This window comes from Halichoerus grypus, chromosome 3 (assembly GCF_964656455.1).
Source record: "Halichoerus grypus chromosome 3, mHalGry1.hap1.1, whole genome shotgun sequence".
NCBI classification, from domain to species: Eukaryota; Metazoa; Chordata; class Mammalia; order Carnivora; family Phocidae; genus Halichoerus; species Halichoerus grypus.
The window spans coordinates 190,773,789-190,789,749 of NC_135714.1; the positions used below are offsets into that span (position 1 = coordinate 190,773,789).

General features: G+C 36.1%; 1 long non-coding RNA gene across 1 annotated transcript in view; it reads left to right on the top strand.

Annotated features, from left to right (window-relative positions):
- The first annotated feature begins 1,459 nt into the window (after window positions 1-1,459).
- LOC118548531 (uncharacterized) overlaps window positions 1,460-15,961 on the top strand; it is a 130,215-nt gene continuing 115,713 nt past the window's right edge. The window contains exon 1 of the long non-coding RNA XR_013446208.1: window positions 1,460-1,605. This is a non-coding gene — a long non-coding RNA (uncharacterized LOC118548531). The remainder of the gene's footprint in view (window positions 1,606-15,961) is intronic.

Consider the following 15,961-nt stretch of genomic DNA (forward strand, 5'->3'; position numbering starts at 1 on the left):
ATGCACAGAAACACAAAAACAATTTTGTTACCATTACAAATACACAATGCTGCCTAAACATATAGTGCTCTCTACTGGCTCATTCCTCATCTCTGAAGGGCAACCTGTTTTACTGTAACAATACTGTTGAGGATCCGGCGACATGAATAATATAATTTAGTATCTATATTAAAATGCGCTATAGAATTATGCACATTAGGAAACATAAGTATTCTGTAAATTGCAGAAGTCAAAGTAAGAGTATATGTTTTAACAAATTATAAGTGTGTAAAATGAATAGTAGCAAGAACTGAAATAGAAATTAATATTTTTGCTTCTCATGTTCACAAGGGTTTTGTTTTTTTCATAAAGTTTCTTAAGCATCTTAGGCAATAGATAATTTAAATTCCTGACACACTGTTTATCAATAGAAAAAGATGGCTTATCTTATATAAGGAAGGGTTATTTTTGTTTCTCTCCGTTCATAAGCCCAGAATCAGCTTCCTCTGACAGTTATCTATTCATTTCTTTGTGGACGATACAATCTCTCAGAATAACTTTTACCTCATCGTCTTGGCATCTCAACCTAAAATCTAAGGCAATAAGATCACATTTCAGCATTTCCCTTACTAAGGATTTTTATTAATCAAGACACTTGCTGTTCTCAAAACACCTAATGACACTCTATATGGAACACTATCCACCATTTTCTAGATTTGGGAGTCCCATTCTGCTAGCTTCACCAGATGCTATGCTCTTGCCTTCACTGGACTTACAGTCATATCCACTTACCTGTTGATTACTCATATGTTCCCAAAGAATAGGATAAAGGATATGCCCCAACAAATACAACTCTTTGTTCCTGGCTGGGTTTCTGCCTAAATCCTGTTTGCCAAATGTTCGTTCAGCTGGTCAGCTGTGAAGGCCTCCAGAATTGCACGTGTCCTTTTCCTGAAGGTCTAAAGCAGAACTAACCTCCCTTCACAGTACTCATAGCCCCAATCTGACTTTTCTAAATTCTCCAAAAGGAAAGAGGCATAAAAACAAAGGAAAAAAATTTTTTTAAATGTATGATCTCAGACATTCTTTTAAATTCTTTCACTGTTGCCTGATGACCTATTGCTCTCCAAGGGCAGGGTTGAAATGGGACATTATTCGGTCGCCAGACTGCTTAATCTTAGCATTTCAGAACTCACCCTGATGAGAAATGTGTGAGGAGAGAAAGTATGGTCAACGTTTGAAGTCTGAAAAATATTTTCTGAATATATGCTTAATAATGCCTGTTAACTAGCTGAGCAGCATCTCTAAGGTTTTTTCTTTTTCCCTAGTATTTCACTTTCCCCCTTTTCTTGGAAAAAAATTAAAGATATTTACATAGTTTCTTCATGTACTCCAGTTTATTAAGAAACTTTAGACTTGCGTAAGGGGGATAATGTAAAAACAGCTTGTGAAATATCTGGGAAAGGCACCTAGAGGAAAATTTAAAGGGCGTGTGCGAATAACATTTATATGAAAATTTAAAAAGACTATCATCATTGTTTCCAGACCATTATATTGCTCAGCTACGTAATTTCTATTGGAACATAAGGAAGTGGGCAAGCAGAGGGAAAGCTTGAAACTTGAAAGGTAAGTTATAACTTTGGACTGATAGCTTTCAAGAGGAAATTAATTATGTCTCTCTTAATAGTAGGATAATAAGGGGAGTAGAAGTCTACAGAAGATAGAGAAAAAGGCTATAAAATTTTTGATACTTAAATAAGGTATTTTAACTCCCACATGAGGAAGCAGTGACAAGTACCATAAAATCAATATGCCCCAGTAAAAACTAAGGATAAACTAATTTTACTCAAGACTGAGAGAAAACCAGCATGAATAATAATTGAAGATTAGGGGAAATGTACTTACTCACCCTTAACTTAAAAAAAAATCTGACCTAAATTATATATTATTCATTTAAATGCACATTATTTAAATGCACTAGATAGCAATTCTAGTAGACACTAAGTATAGCTCTTTTAAGCACTCTTGGTGTTTTAAAAGAATAGAAAAGGGGCATTGGTTTAAATCTCTCAGTTAATCATTCTTATAGGAAGTCTAGAGGTCAATATGAGGACTCAGTGCAGTTCTCTCCATATACCTGGTAGACAAATATAGAAATGTGAAATATACTGCCCAGAAGATAATTTTTTTGAATCCGTGAGTTGCAGCCTACAAAATACATAAAGATATATATTTTTTTTAAGATTTTATTTATTTATTATTTGACAAGCAGGGGGAGCGGCAGAGGGAGAGGGAGAAGCAGGCTTCCCGAGGAGCAGGGACCCAGATGCAGGGCTCAATCCCAGGACCCCAGATCATGACCTGAGGCAAAGGCAGACGCTTAACCAACTGAGCCACCCAGGCACCCCCATAAAGATATATATTTTTTAAATATCAGTGTAAATATATACAAACTGTTCTTTAAATTTTTAGCTAGGTCGGTTTTGCCAGCTGGTAACTTTAGAAAACTTAGGAAGCCTACTCAGTATTTGCTATTATGATTAGGATTCTTCATCTTTGAAGCATATTTTCAGTGAATAATATTCTAAGCTCTACGTCAGATTGAGAGAAGAAAGACAATTGTATTCTTGAACTTTCCTGGATGGATTCAGATGTTACAGTCTTTTTAAAATTTTTCCCCCATTGTTGGGATCAGAGAAAGTCAGAAATATGTTCTCTGTGACCAATTTAAATATTTCCAATTTCTGTTTTTAATACTGTTTATTACTACGAAATAATAATTGACCTTCCAATATACTTCCACATATGTACATGGGTATTTCCCCACTTTATAGCCATTCTTCATTTACAATATATCCTATACATCTGTCAATAAGTGATGTTTCTATGAGGGGCATCTGGAGTTCTAGTATTAGAACAAAGCCTTATTTTCACAGATAAGACAACCAGCGGTAACATAATTTGCCTTGTGATGCTGCATTTTCTTATAGAAGAATCTACCTTCATTCAGAAAACATATCCTATACATCCTAAACATGTGCTAATTTCAGAGGATAGAGTCTTCTACTTAGATAATCCATATACTCACCCCTACATCTTGTTTCCATTCTTATATTCAGATACTTATTCTTTCATATTCACTGTTAACTGTTTGGTTTATAAATTGCAATTTCTGCCATGAGTATACCAAAGACAGAATTTCTCCTGTACTTTGGACCCCATTTAGAGTGTTAGGACTCTCCTTATAGTTGAACTGTGAAAATGTTATTTGTAGGTTTATATTGAACTTCAAGTATTATGGGATCTTAGTAATCAAAATCGTGTTCCCCCATGGCCAGATGAGATCATTTCATGGCATTATTTTCTTTTTGTTTTAAATTTCAAATCCATTTAATAAAAAGTGTGCATTTATTAGTTTCCATCAATAATGGTGATTGAGTATATTTGGAATCTTTCTTCTATATTTTTTTTAAGCAAGATTTTGTTTTAGCTGTAAAACCAGACAAAATTCTACTTCAATCCCATTCCTTCTATTTACGAACAGTTGAATCTTAAACATTACTTAAACTTTCTTTCATTTTTTTAAAGTTTTTATTTAAATTCCTAACTTTATTTTCTTATTCTGTATAATGAGTACAACACCAATGTCATAGCTGTTAAAAAGATTGAGAGACTATGCTCAGTAAAAACTATTTCCCTTAACCTAACAGTTTTTTAATAATTAAAAATTTTGAGATAATTATAGATTCACGTGGAGTTGTAAAAAAAAAAAAAAGACAAATTTCCTTATACTTTTAACCAACTTTCTTCAATGGAAACATTTTGCAAAACTATAGCACAACATCACAGCCAGGTTATAACATTGATACAATTTCTAGCTCTTGTTCGGATTTCCCCAATTTTATCTGTACTTCTGTGTGTTTACATTTTTATTTAAAAATAATTTAAAACTGGGGCACCTGGGTGGCTCAGTCAGTTAAGCGTCCGCCTTTGGCTCAGGTCGTGATCCCGGGGTCCTGGGTTCGAGCCCTCCCCCCCATCAGTCGTGCTCCTGCTCAGCAGGGAGGTCTGCTTCTCTCTCTCCCTCTGCTCCTCCCCTTTCTTGTGCTTTCTCTTTCGCGTGCACTTTCTATCTCTCTCTCTCTCATTCAAATAAATAAATAAAATCTTAAAAAAAAACAATTTGAAACTCACAAAAAGTAAAAAAAAAAAAAGTACCAAGAGCATTTTTTTTCTTTTTCCTAAATCATTTTAGGATGCCAACTTGATGCCCTATCACCTCCCACATATGAATTTCTCACAAAGACATTGTTCTACATAACTAAAATATAGCCATCAAATTAGGAATTTAACATAGATACATTACTACTATTTAATCCATAGACTTATTAAATTCTCACCATTTTCCAATAATATCCTCTATAGAAAAGGATCCAATTCTATTTAGTTGGCATGTCAGTTCAGTCCCGTTCCCATTTGTTCCATTCTTTCGTTTTTACTTGGCTTACATGACTTGACATTTTAAAAAAATTATAGGCCAGGGGCGCCTGGGTGGCTCAGTCGTTAAGCGTCTGCCTTCGGCTCAGGTCATGATCCCAGGATCCTGGGATAGAGCCCTGCATCGGGCTCCCTGCTCGGCGGGAAGCCTGCTTCTCCCTCTCCCACTCGCCCTGCTTGTGTTCCCTCTCTAGCTGTCTCTCTCTCTGTCAAATAAATAAATAAAAAAAAAAAAATCTAAAAAAAAAAAAAATTGTAGGCCAGTTATTTCATAGTATGTTTCTCAATTTAGGTTTGTCTGATTTTTCTTCATGTCTAGATTTAAGCTAAATATTTTTGGCAGGAATATCAGAAAAAATGATACAGTATTATTCTCATTGCCCCCCATCAACTTATAAGCAAATTCAATTCGTGCACTTGATTAAGGTAGTTTCCTCCAGGTTTCCCCATTGTAAAGATTCTCTCTTTTACCTTTCTAATTGTTTAGTATTTTGTGCAGAAGTTCATGAATCTAGGTAAACCTCCTGTGCATCATCTAATGCAACCAAATGTATCAGGTGCGTTGATATCTTTGTCTGGGTTACTTATTACTGTGATGGTAGCCAAATGATTTTCTTCTTCTATAGTTCTTTCTGTATTTATTAGTTGGCATTCCACTCTTGAGAAAATCTGCCACTTCTCATCATTCTTTCACTCATTCATTCATTCATATCTGCATGGACATGTGGATTTTTGGGGGGGGTTGGTTATAATCTGTTACTATTACTATTTATTTTGATGTTTGAATGTTCCAGATTTGACAAGTGGGAGTCTCACACTGGTTCATGTATCCTTTTGACATTTGGTTTCATCATTTTTGGAATATTTCCTTATTTTCTGTTGCAACAAACTCTTCCTGGCTCATCTCTTTCTTCCATTCCCCAGCTGAGGAATCAGAAGTTTCTCCAAGGTGCCCTGGTTTCTTTCAGTGGAGAATTGTATTTATAAAGCAAGATCTGAGTGAAAGATATGCTTATTTCTCTTGGGGTATCTCTGCTCCTAGGCTCTCTAAGGACAAAACTAGGATATATATGAATTATATTACATATAATTATATTATCTATCCATATATCTATATCCATAAATATCTGTCTATCATCTACCTCTCAGTTGAAAAACTATAAATTGACATTAATATTTTATTTTCAATCCAACATTTCAGGGTTCATTCTAGTTTTCCCTTTTTCCATATTTGTAACTTCCTCCTCCAGCAGCAATAAATCTGACTCAGTTGTTCTCAAGATATATAGTTATTTGATCATTTCCCTTCACATGTACCCAACTCATTAAAGCCATCATCCCTCTCCTCTCCACTCTCCCCATCCTCTACCACAGGTGTAGACAAGTTCTTTAATCTGCGTGGCTCCTCAATATATAACAACAACTACCTTTGTGATTCTCCCTCATGGAGGACACCTTCACCCAACTCAATCTCGATTACCCAACACTAGACCACCACTGCCTACTTCCCCTGTCAGCCATCTTCCCCAACTTGGGCATGTTTTCCTAATCAGCACCAGGCTGCCACAAGGGCTCCAAACCCCCAGATAGTCTCCTTACCTCACTCAAATTCTGGAAGCCCCTGCCAGGTTGCTGCCCCACGGGGATGACAGTTTTTCACATCTTTACCGAATGGTTTGTCTACTAAATTAGGAAGAAAGGAAGGAAGGAATGGAGGGGAGGAGGAAATGAAGGAAAAAAGGAGCAAAGAAAAGAGGGAAGGAAGGAAAGATTTTGTTGTTTTAAAGCAAGGAATTTATGGACCCTTCTTTTATGCTACACACAAAAATCAACTCCAATGGATTAAAGACTTAAATACAGGACCCTAAGCTTTATAGGCTTAAAAACATATAGAAGAAAACATAAGTGAAAAACCTCCCTGCCATTGACCTTGGCAATGATTTTTTTGGATATGACATCACAAGTTCAGTCAAGAAAAACATGAATAAACAAGTAGTATTATGCCAAACTAAAAAGTATCTGCAAAGCAAAGGAAACCATAGCAAAATGAAAAGGCAGCCTATGGAATGGCAACCTATGGGAGGGGAGAAAATATTTGAAAACCATTAACCCCTGATAAGGGGTTAATATCCAAAATATATAAGGAACTCATACAACTCAATAGTAAAACAGACAACCCTATTTAAAAATGGACAAAGAACTTGAGTAGGTGTTTTTTCAAAGAAGATATACACATGGCCAACAGATATATAAGAAGGTTTTCAACATCACTCATCATCAGGGAAATGGAAATCAAAACCTCAATGAGATATCACCTCACACCTGTTAGAATGGCTAGTATCAAAAAGACAAAAGATAATGAATGTTGGTGAGGATGTGGAGAAAAGGGAACCCTTATACACTATTGATGGGATTATAAATTGGAGCACTATGGAGAACAGTATAGAGCTTCCTCAAAAAATTAAAAATAGAACTACCATATGAACTAGCGATCCCTCTTCTGGGTATTTACCTGAAGGAAATAAAATCAGTACTCTGAAAAGATACCTGTACTCCCATTTTCACTGCAGCAGCATTCACAGAAACAACCTAAGTGTCCACTGATGGATGAATAAATAAAGAAATTTGAGTATACACATACAGTGGAATATTGCTCAGCCTTTAAAAAGAAGGCGCTCCTGCCATTTGTGACAACACGGATGAAAATGGAGAACATTATGCTAATTGAAATAAACCAGAGACAGAGAGAAGAATACTCCATGATCTCATTTTTCTGTGGAACCTAAAAAAAAAAAAAAAAATGTTAAATACCTGGAAGCAGGAATTGGAAGAGTGTTTACCAGGGACAGTGAGATGGGGAAATGGGGACATGTTGATCAAAGGGTAGAAAGTTTCAGTTATATAGGATGAATAAGTTCTAGAGATCTAATATACAGTATAATAGTTGTAGTTTATAGTACTGTATTATATACCGGAAATTTGCTCAGAAAGTGGATTTCAGGTGATCTCACAACGACAAAAAGTGCTAACTATGTGAGGAGATGGATATGTGAATTAACCTGACTGTAGTAACCATTTTACTATATATGTCTATCAAAACATCACATCATACACCTTACATATATACAATTTTTATGCAAAAACTAAAAATAGGAATATTCTTCAGCCTTAAAAAGACAGGAATTCCAGGGCGCCTGGGTGGCTCAGTCGGTTAAGCGACTGCCTTCGGCTCAGGTCATGATCCTGGAGTCCCTGGATCGAGTCCCGCATCGGGCTCCCTGCTCGGCGGGGAGTCTGCTTCTCCCTCTGACCCTCCTCCCTCTCATGCTGTCTCTCATTCTCTCTCTCGCAAATAAATAAATAAAATCTTTACAAAAAAAAAAAAAGACAGGAATTCTGCAATATGTGACGATATTGATGAACGTTGAGGATGTTACGCTAAGTCAAATAAGCCAGTCACAGAATGACAGATACTGAATGATGCCACTTATATATGGTATCTAAAATCATCAGATTCATGAAATCAAAGACTGGAATGGTGATTGCCAGAGGCTGAGTGTAGGGGAAAATTGGAAGTTACTAAGCAATGGGCATAAGGTTTCAGTTAAACAAGATGAATACGCTCTAGAGATCAGCTGCGCAACATTGTGCCTACTGTCAACAATACTATATTGTACATTTAATAAAAGTTTTAAGAGGTAGATCTCATGTTAAGTATTCTTTCCACAATAAAATTTAAAAATTAAATTTTAAGAATAAGACCATTCTAAGCCTACTGTCTAGCACAGGGCTGCATGAATTGAAGATAAGGTTATAAATATTTAAGGAATAAGAAAAAATTTAAAAATAAACCAAGGGAGGGGCGCCTGGGTGGCTCAGTCGTTAGGCGTCTGCCTTCGGCTCAGGTCATGATCCCGGGGTCCTGGGATCGAGCCCCGCATCGGGCTCCCTGCTCAGCGGGAAGCCTGCTTCTCCCTCTCCCATTCCCCCCTGCTTGTGTTCCCTCTCTCACTGTGTCTCTCTCTGTCAAATAAATAAATAAAATCTTTAAAAAAAATTAAAAAAATAAATAAATCAAGGGATTTATTTATCACATCTTGCAGTAGAGAGATGACAGGGAAATTGTTCTCTGTTTAAGTGGCAGTATGTTTGTGTCAGTGAGAAAGTGTGGTGAAGGAAAATATTAATTTAAGATATTTAAGATAGGCCACAAGTCATCCCCCTGAAAAGTTTACAGCATGGTCGAAATTTGGCTTTTGTGCCTACGTTCTCCTTGTTTTGTGTTTTTCTGCTTTTCTCATATATTGTGAACACCCAGTACTGTCATAGACCCCCCACACACCTCACATCCAATAAGGATCTGAAATTCGTTCACGTATTGTAAATAAGCAAAAGCCAGTTTCTTTTTGGGTAATCAATACCTGGAGACTAGGTGCTAAGTATTCTTCATTTACTTCAGGACTTTTTCTAAACAAATGGCCTCTATGAGGCCCCCAGTAATTCAACCTCCCCATGCTTGCTTCCCCATTGTGCTTAAAGCCTAGGTCATGACTCCATTCTTGACCTACTTATCCCATACCTAATTCCTCCCCATCTGGACCAGACCATAGACTTGCTCCAGAGAGTATCTGTAACTAGTTCTTGCTTCTTTAGAAGTAAAAAGATAGAAAGAAATGGCCTCTCATTTGCTGAGTGGAAGAACTGATTGGTTGTAGATTGGATGAGAGAAGTATGAGTCAAAGATGGGGCCATTTGTACTCGTTGTTTCAGACACTGAAGAGGTGGCCAGGCTACAGAAGCCAAACACAAGGAAGATAGTTTGTATGACAATGAATCAGAGTTGCAAGAGGCAGAAGAGTTTGTACACGTAGAGTAGAGGAGAGACCGTAGAGTAGTGGTTCTTGGAAGCCTGAATGTATGCTCCTGCCTGCCTTCACTGATCATTGCGGTGAGCAGACACTCAGAACTCCTGTCACACTTTCTTTAGATTTTCCTTCCCTTACGGCTCCTACGTGGTGAGGTGTTTTATGGAACGTCTGGAGCAGCAGCATAGGAAAGTGTCATAAAAACGGAGGAAATTAAACGAAACATGCCCAGTAGGAGCCGAGCACGAATGCGCCAGTTCCTGTTCTTTGTTGCTGTTCTTTCCAGATGTGCAGAATTTTCTTGAAATGGAAGAAAGAAAAAAAAAAAAAAAGAATGGTTAGTAGTGTCTAAAAATATATAATTGGATTCAATGACTATTGTGCTGGAAAGGTGTTTTTCAGAAGTACTTCCTGGAGGGAAAAGTCATAGGAGAAATTATATTTTGGCTCACCCAGGGACATTATTTTCCATTCTGAGGACTGTGACTGTTTTATCTGGCCATCATCCTCTTCGCCTCACTGACTATCAAACCCTCGGAACACATATTAAGAACTGAGTGCCAAGGTAGCTGTTCAACGTCTCCGCCTTGGCTTCTAGATGGCTGGCAATTGCTACATGTTTAAAAAAAGAGAGAGAGAGAGAGAGATTGCTGTGGAATATGGGAGAATATTTTCCTTATGGATAGAACTTAAATAAAAATGTGGAAAAGGGTTACTAATGTTTTAAAAAGCTTTCTCTTTTTCTTGAAGTTGCTTGATATCTCCGCTTCCCCACTTGGTGTGCTGACGGAGGATTTGTCTCATGCTGTTGACAAGGTTTGCCTTTCTGAAGGCAAGTCACTTTCCCAGTACCTTTCTCAACGGTCCTATTTTACTACCTTTTGTGATGAGTGATTAAACTTCACGTGGCCGTTTCTTCTCTCCGACTCCCCTTGCACACTGTTTTCCTTATCGGACAGGGGAAAAAAACTGTAACTTGATCTTTGAAACTGGTTTTTCATGAAGTGACATATGCCCCCCACAAACTTCCCAACTTTCTACCTCTCGGATTCTCGGGATCCTGTTATTTTCCGGCACAAAGTCTGAAGTAAAAGAACTTAGAGGGGAGATCTCAGGAAAGGGAGAGAGCAGCAGATCAACTTTGCTATTTTCCCTGTATTCAGTCATTCTGTTCATTAACCCATTCATTTAATATCAGTCTATTGAGATTTCCTAGCTGTAAGGTAGAGAATTACATGCGTTAGGTGATAAAAGGATCTATTAGACGTAATCTCCATCTTCAGAAATTGAGAATCTAGTAGGTGAGGGAGGATATTTTTAGAATAAGAGTAATAAGTAAGAGTATAAGCTAAAGGTTACAAGAGAAGTACCTGCTAAGTGTTTTAGTGAAATGTGAAAAGATGTTTGGGAAGCATGTATCAGGGAATTATGATGTTTATTTTATCTTATGAATCAGGAAATTGTTTTATGGGGGAAGTTCCATTTGATTTGGGACAGGAAAACATGAATTTCCATGCATAGCACTAGAGTGGGGGGAAAAGAATTCAAACAAGACCCCTATACACACAAATGCTGACAAAGACCTGACAGGGATTATTGTTTGCTTGTGTTGCGTGTTTCTCATGGAGGGGAGACTGCAAAAGTTTCCCACACCGGCGATGCTCACTGAAATATTTATGCCTTTCATTTCTAACCCCGACTCCTTGACAGTGTGCTATGGAGTCCAGGAAAATATGAGAGCCTCCACCTGTCCCCACCGACTTGGCTGCTTTTAGTCCAACCCATTGGCCCTTGAGGCCAGAGAATGACACACGCATGACAAGGATGGATCCAACCGGAGCCGCCAAATGAATTTTCAGAAATAGAGACTCCCAGCCCTGGAGAGTCACTTGGGCCTTCTAAATGTTTTTACAGTTTGGTTTTTCTTTCTTTTTTTTACAACTACCCAACCCCTACTTGAATATCTAGTCACATGGAACTCACTGTTTCTAAAGAGAGTCCACTCTTCCTTCTGAAAATCCTCACGGCTAGAAATTTATTTTTCACATGTTAAGTAGAAATGTTATCTTCTCTTGCCTTCAAATTTTTCTCTCCGAGAGGACTGCTCCCAAAAGCAGTCAGGCAGTATGAAAATCCTCTTCTGCTAGAAGGACAAACTCTATTCTCCTTGTATAAATTAACTGCAGGTTTCTCTCTATGGGATGACACACACACACAAAATGCTTCCTACTCTCCAGCCCATTATTTGGAATATTGGATGGATTATTTTGTGTATTTACTCCTAAATTCCAAAGATCTCTAAAAACTTCCTGAAAATAAAACTCTTACCATTAAGAATGAATCATGAGGAGAGAAAAGAATACATTCAATTATCTTGGCAAAAACATAATGCCTTTATAAACCTCTTTTTTTTGTTTTTTTTTTTTTTTTAATGACATGTTCCCTTATGGAACCCAATAGCTTGGGTTTATGGAGCCTTCCTTCCAGAATGTTTACAACATGAGCTGGGAAGATGGCGATGCCATAATTAAGGAGGTAAGAGGGCAGTGGTTATTATGCTTTCAGGAACTGTTCACCACAGGCTGGCCGTAAGAGCCTGTTTTTATGAAGGGAGAAAATGTTAGTTAGGACTTGGGGGAAAACCGCTGATTGTCAAAAGTACTGTTGACTCTTTTATTAAACAAAAAAGTAAACTTAAGCTCAGCGACTAAAATCCAAAACGGTTCCAAGTTTTTGTTTTGGCTGCAGGAACATGTCTGCATCTCCAAATAAAATTAAAATAAACAGCGTTTCTGTATTTCTCAATGGCTTGACGAGAAATGCTTGTTTGTTGCCAAATGTTTGGTGAAGCTGAGTCCATATCTATAGAATGTCCAAAATGCTTGGGTGCTTTTAAGAGTGTGCCCCCTCGCTGGCTAGTGAAACTCCTTTCTCCAAGCTTTCAAAAAAAGTTACTGGATCCCAAATCTGATGGCCTTTTCGAAACCTATGTTTCTTACTTGTATACGGTCGGACACCCTCTCTTTGAAACTATCCTCCTCTTGGATGTAAATATACTGAGAAGAGCTAGAATAATACAGAGTTTGGGTTTTATGACACCAATGATATTTTTAGAAATCTTTTTATAAGAATTGATAAATATAAAGGCATATCTCTCATTAGCATTATAGATTTGCTTTTAATATTAGCTCAACAGACATTCTGGAGTGTATTCTGTAATATAATATGAGGTAGGCTCATTTTTCTCTACGTAGTGAACCAGTTTTTCTAATAGGATTTAACAAATATTCTATTCTTTATCATTGATTTTTTTTTTTTTTATGCCAGCTCAACTATATACCAAAGTCTCATACATAAAAGATTTGCTGTATACAGTCCTTTATTCAGCTGGTCAGTTTATCTGCTTCCATGCTAATGTCATACTCTTGTTTTTTTAATTGAAGTATAATTGATACACAATATTCTATTAGTTTCAGGTGTACATCATAGGGGTTGATATTTTTATACATTTTAAAATGATAAATTTAGTGAAGTCCATTAACTTAAGTTTTATATTTGAAAGATATAATCAACAGCTAAATTGAAATAGTTAATCTCAGTGATTTCTATAAAATGTTCATCTCTATTCCCCTTGGTTTAGGATTATTTGAAGATTTAGGAAACAGTGACATTCTGCAGTTTTATTTATTTATTTTAAATTTTGTTTTAATTTCACTATAGTTAACATGCAATGTTATATTAGTTTCAGTTGTACAATGTAGTGATTCAACAATTCCATATATTACTCAGTGCTCATCAAGAGAAGTGTAGTCTTAAGGCCCTTCACCTATTTCACTCATCCCCCCACCCACCTCTGCTCTGGGAGCCATCAGTTTGTTCTCTAAAGTTAGGAGTCCTTTTTTTTTTTTTTTTTTTTGGTTTATCTCTTTTTATTCCTTCTTTGTTTTGTTTCTCAAATTCCACATATGAGTGAAATCATATGGTGTTTGCTTGCAATGACTGGCTTATTTCACTTAGCAGTATACTCTCTAGCTCCATCCATGTCATTGCAAATAGCAGATTTCACTCTTTCTTATGGCTGAATAATATTCCATTGTGCATATACACTACACCTTCTTTATCCATCATCTATCAGTGGACACTTGGCTGCAATAAACACAGGGTGGTGCATATATCCCTTCAAATTAGTGTTTTTGTATCCTTTGGATAAATACCCAATAGTACAATCTCTGGATCATAAGGTAGTTCTATTTTTAATTTTTTGAGGAACCCCCATTCTGTCTTCCACAGTGGCTACACCAGTTTGCATTCCCACCAACAGTGCACAAGGGTTCCTTTTTCTCCACATCCACACCAACACCTGTTGTTTCTTGTGTTTTTGATTTTAGTCATTTTGAAAGGTGTGAGGTGATATTTCATTGTGGTTTTGATTTGCATTTCCCTGGTGATGAGTGATGTTGAGCATTTTTTCATGTGTCTGTTAGCTTTCTATATGTCTTCTTTGGAAAAATATCTGTATATTCTGCCCATTTTTAATTGGATTATTTGTTTTTTGGGTATTGAGTTGTATAAATTCTTTAAACATTTTGGATATTAACTCTTTGTCAAACATATCATTTGCAAATATCTTGTCCCATTCAGTAGATTATTTTTTGTTTTATTGACTGTTTCTTTTGCTGTGCAGAAGCTTTTTATTTTGATGTAGTCCCAATAATTTATTTTTGCTTTTGCTTCCCACATATTTAGAAAGATGTCACTATGGCCGATGTCAGAGAAATTACTGCCTGTGCTCTCTTCTAAGATTTTTATGCTTTCAGATCTCACATTTACATCTTTCATCCATTTTGAGTTTATTTTGGTTTGCTATAAGAAAGTGGTCTAGTTTCATTCATTTGCATGTAGCTGTCCAGTTTTCCCAACATCATTTGTTGAAGAGACTATCTTTTCCCTATTACATACTTTTGCCTCCTTCATTGAATATTAATTGACCATATAATCATGGGTTTATTTCTGGGCTTTCTGTTCTGTTCCACTGATCTATACATCTATTTTTGTGCCAATACTATACTGTTTTGTTTACTACAGCTTTGTAATATAACTTCAAATCTAGAATCGTGATACCTCTAGCTTTGTTTTTTGTTTGTTTGTTTGTTTGTTCATTTCCAAGATTGCTTTGGTTATTCAGGATCTTATTGTGGTTCCATACAAATTATAGGATTGTTTGTTTTACTTCTGTGAAAAATGCAGTTGGTATTTTGATAGAGATTGCATTAAATCTGTAGATTGCTTTGGGTAGAATAGACATTTTAACAATATTTGTTCTTCTAATCCATGAGCATGGAATGTCTTTCCATTTGTTTGTGTCATCTTTGATTTCTTTCAACAGTGTTTTCAGAGTTTTCAGAGTACAGGTCTTTCACCTCCTTGGTTAAATTTATTCCTAAATATCTTCTTATTTTTGGTCCATTTGTAAATGGGATTGTTTCTTAATTTATTTCTGCTGCTTCAGTATTAGTGTATAGATATGTGGTGGATTTTTGTACATTGGTTTTGTATCCTGAAACCTTACAGAATTCCTTTATTACTTCTAGTAGTTTTTTGGTGGAGGCTTTTGGGTTTTCTATATATAATATCATGTCATCTGCAAATACTGAAACTTTTACTTGTTCCTTACCAATTTGAATGTCTTTTATTCCTTTTTGTTGTCTGATTGCTGTGGCTAGGACTTCCTACACTATGTCGAATAAAAGTGGTGACAATGGGCATCCTTGTCTTGTTCCTGACATTAAGAGTAAAGTTTTCAGGGTTTCCCATTGAGTATGATGTTTGCTGTGGACTTTTTATATATGATCTTTATTATGTACAGATATGTTCCTTCTAAACCTATGTTGTAGAAGGTTTTTATCATGAATGGATATTGTACTTTGTCAAATGCTTTTTCTGTATCTTGAAATGATCATATGGTTTTTATCCTTTCTCTTATTGGTGTGATGTACATCAATTTGCAAATATTGAAACATTCTGCATCCTGGGAGTAAATCCCACTTGATTGTGGTGAATGTTTTTTTTTTTTTTTTTAATGTATTGTTGGATTCGGTTTGATAGTATTTTATTGAGGATTTTTGCCTTTAAGCTCATCAGAAATATTGACCTGTAGTTCTCTTTTTTGTGCTCTTTATCTGGTTTTGGTATCACAGTAATGCTGGTCTCATAGAATGAATTTGGAAGTTTTAGTTCCTCTTCTATTTTTTGGAAAAGTTTTAGAAGAATAGGTATTAACTCTTCTTTAAATGTTTGTTAGAATTCACTTGTAAAAGCTGTCTAGTCATGGACTTTTTTCTGTTGGGAGTTTTTCTGATTACTGATTAAATTTCATTGCTGATTATCAGTTTGTTCAAATTTTCTATTTCTTCCTGTTTCAGTTTTGGGAGGTTATATGTTTCTAAGAATTTAGCCATTTCTTCTAGGTTATCCAGTTTGTTAGCATAAAATTTTTCATAATACTCTCTTAAATTGTTTGCATTTTTGTGGTGTTGTTATTTCTCCTCTTTCATTTCTGATTTTATTTGAGTTCTCTCCTTTTTTTTGGATGAGTCTGGGTAGAGGTTTATCAATTTAGT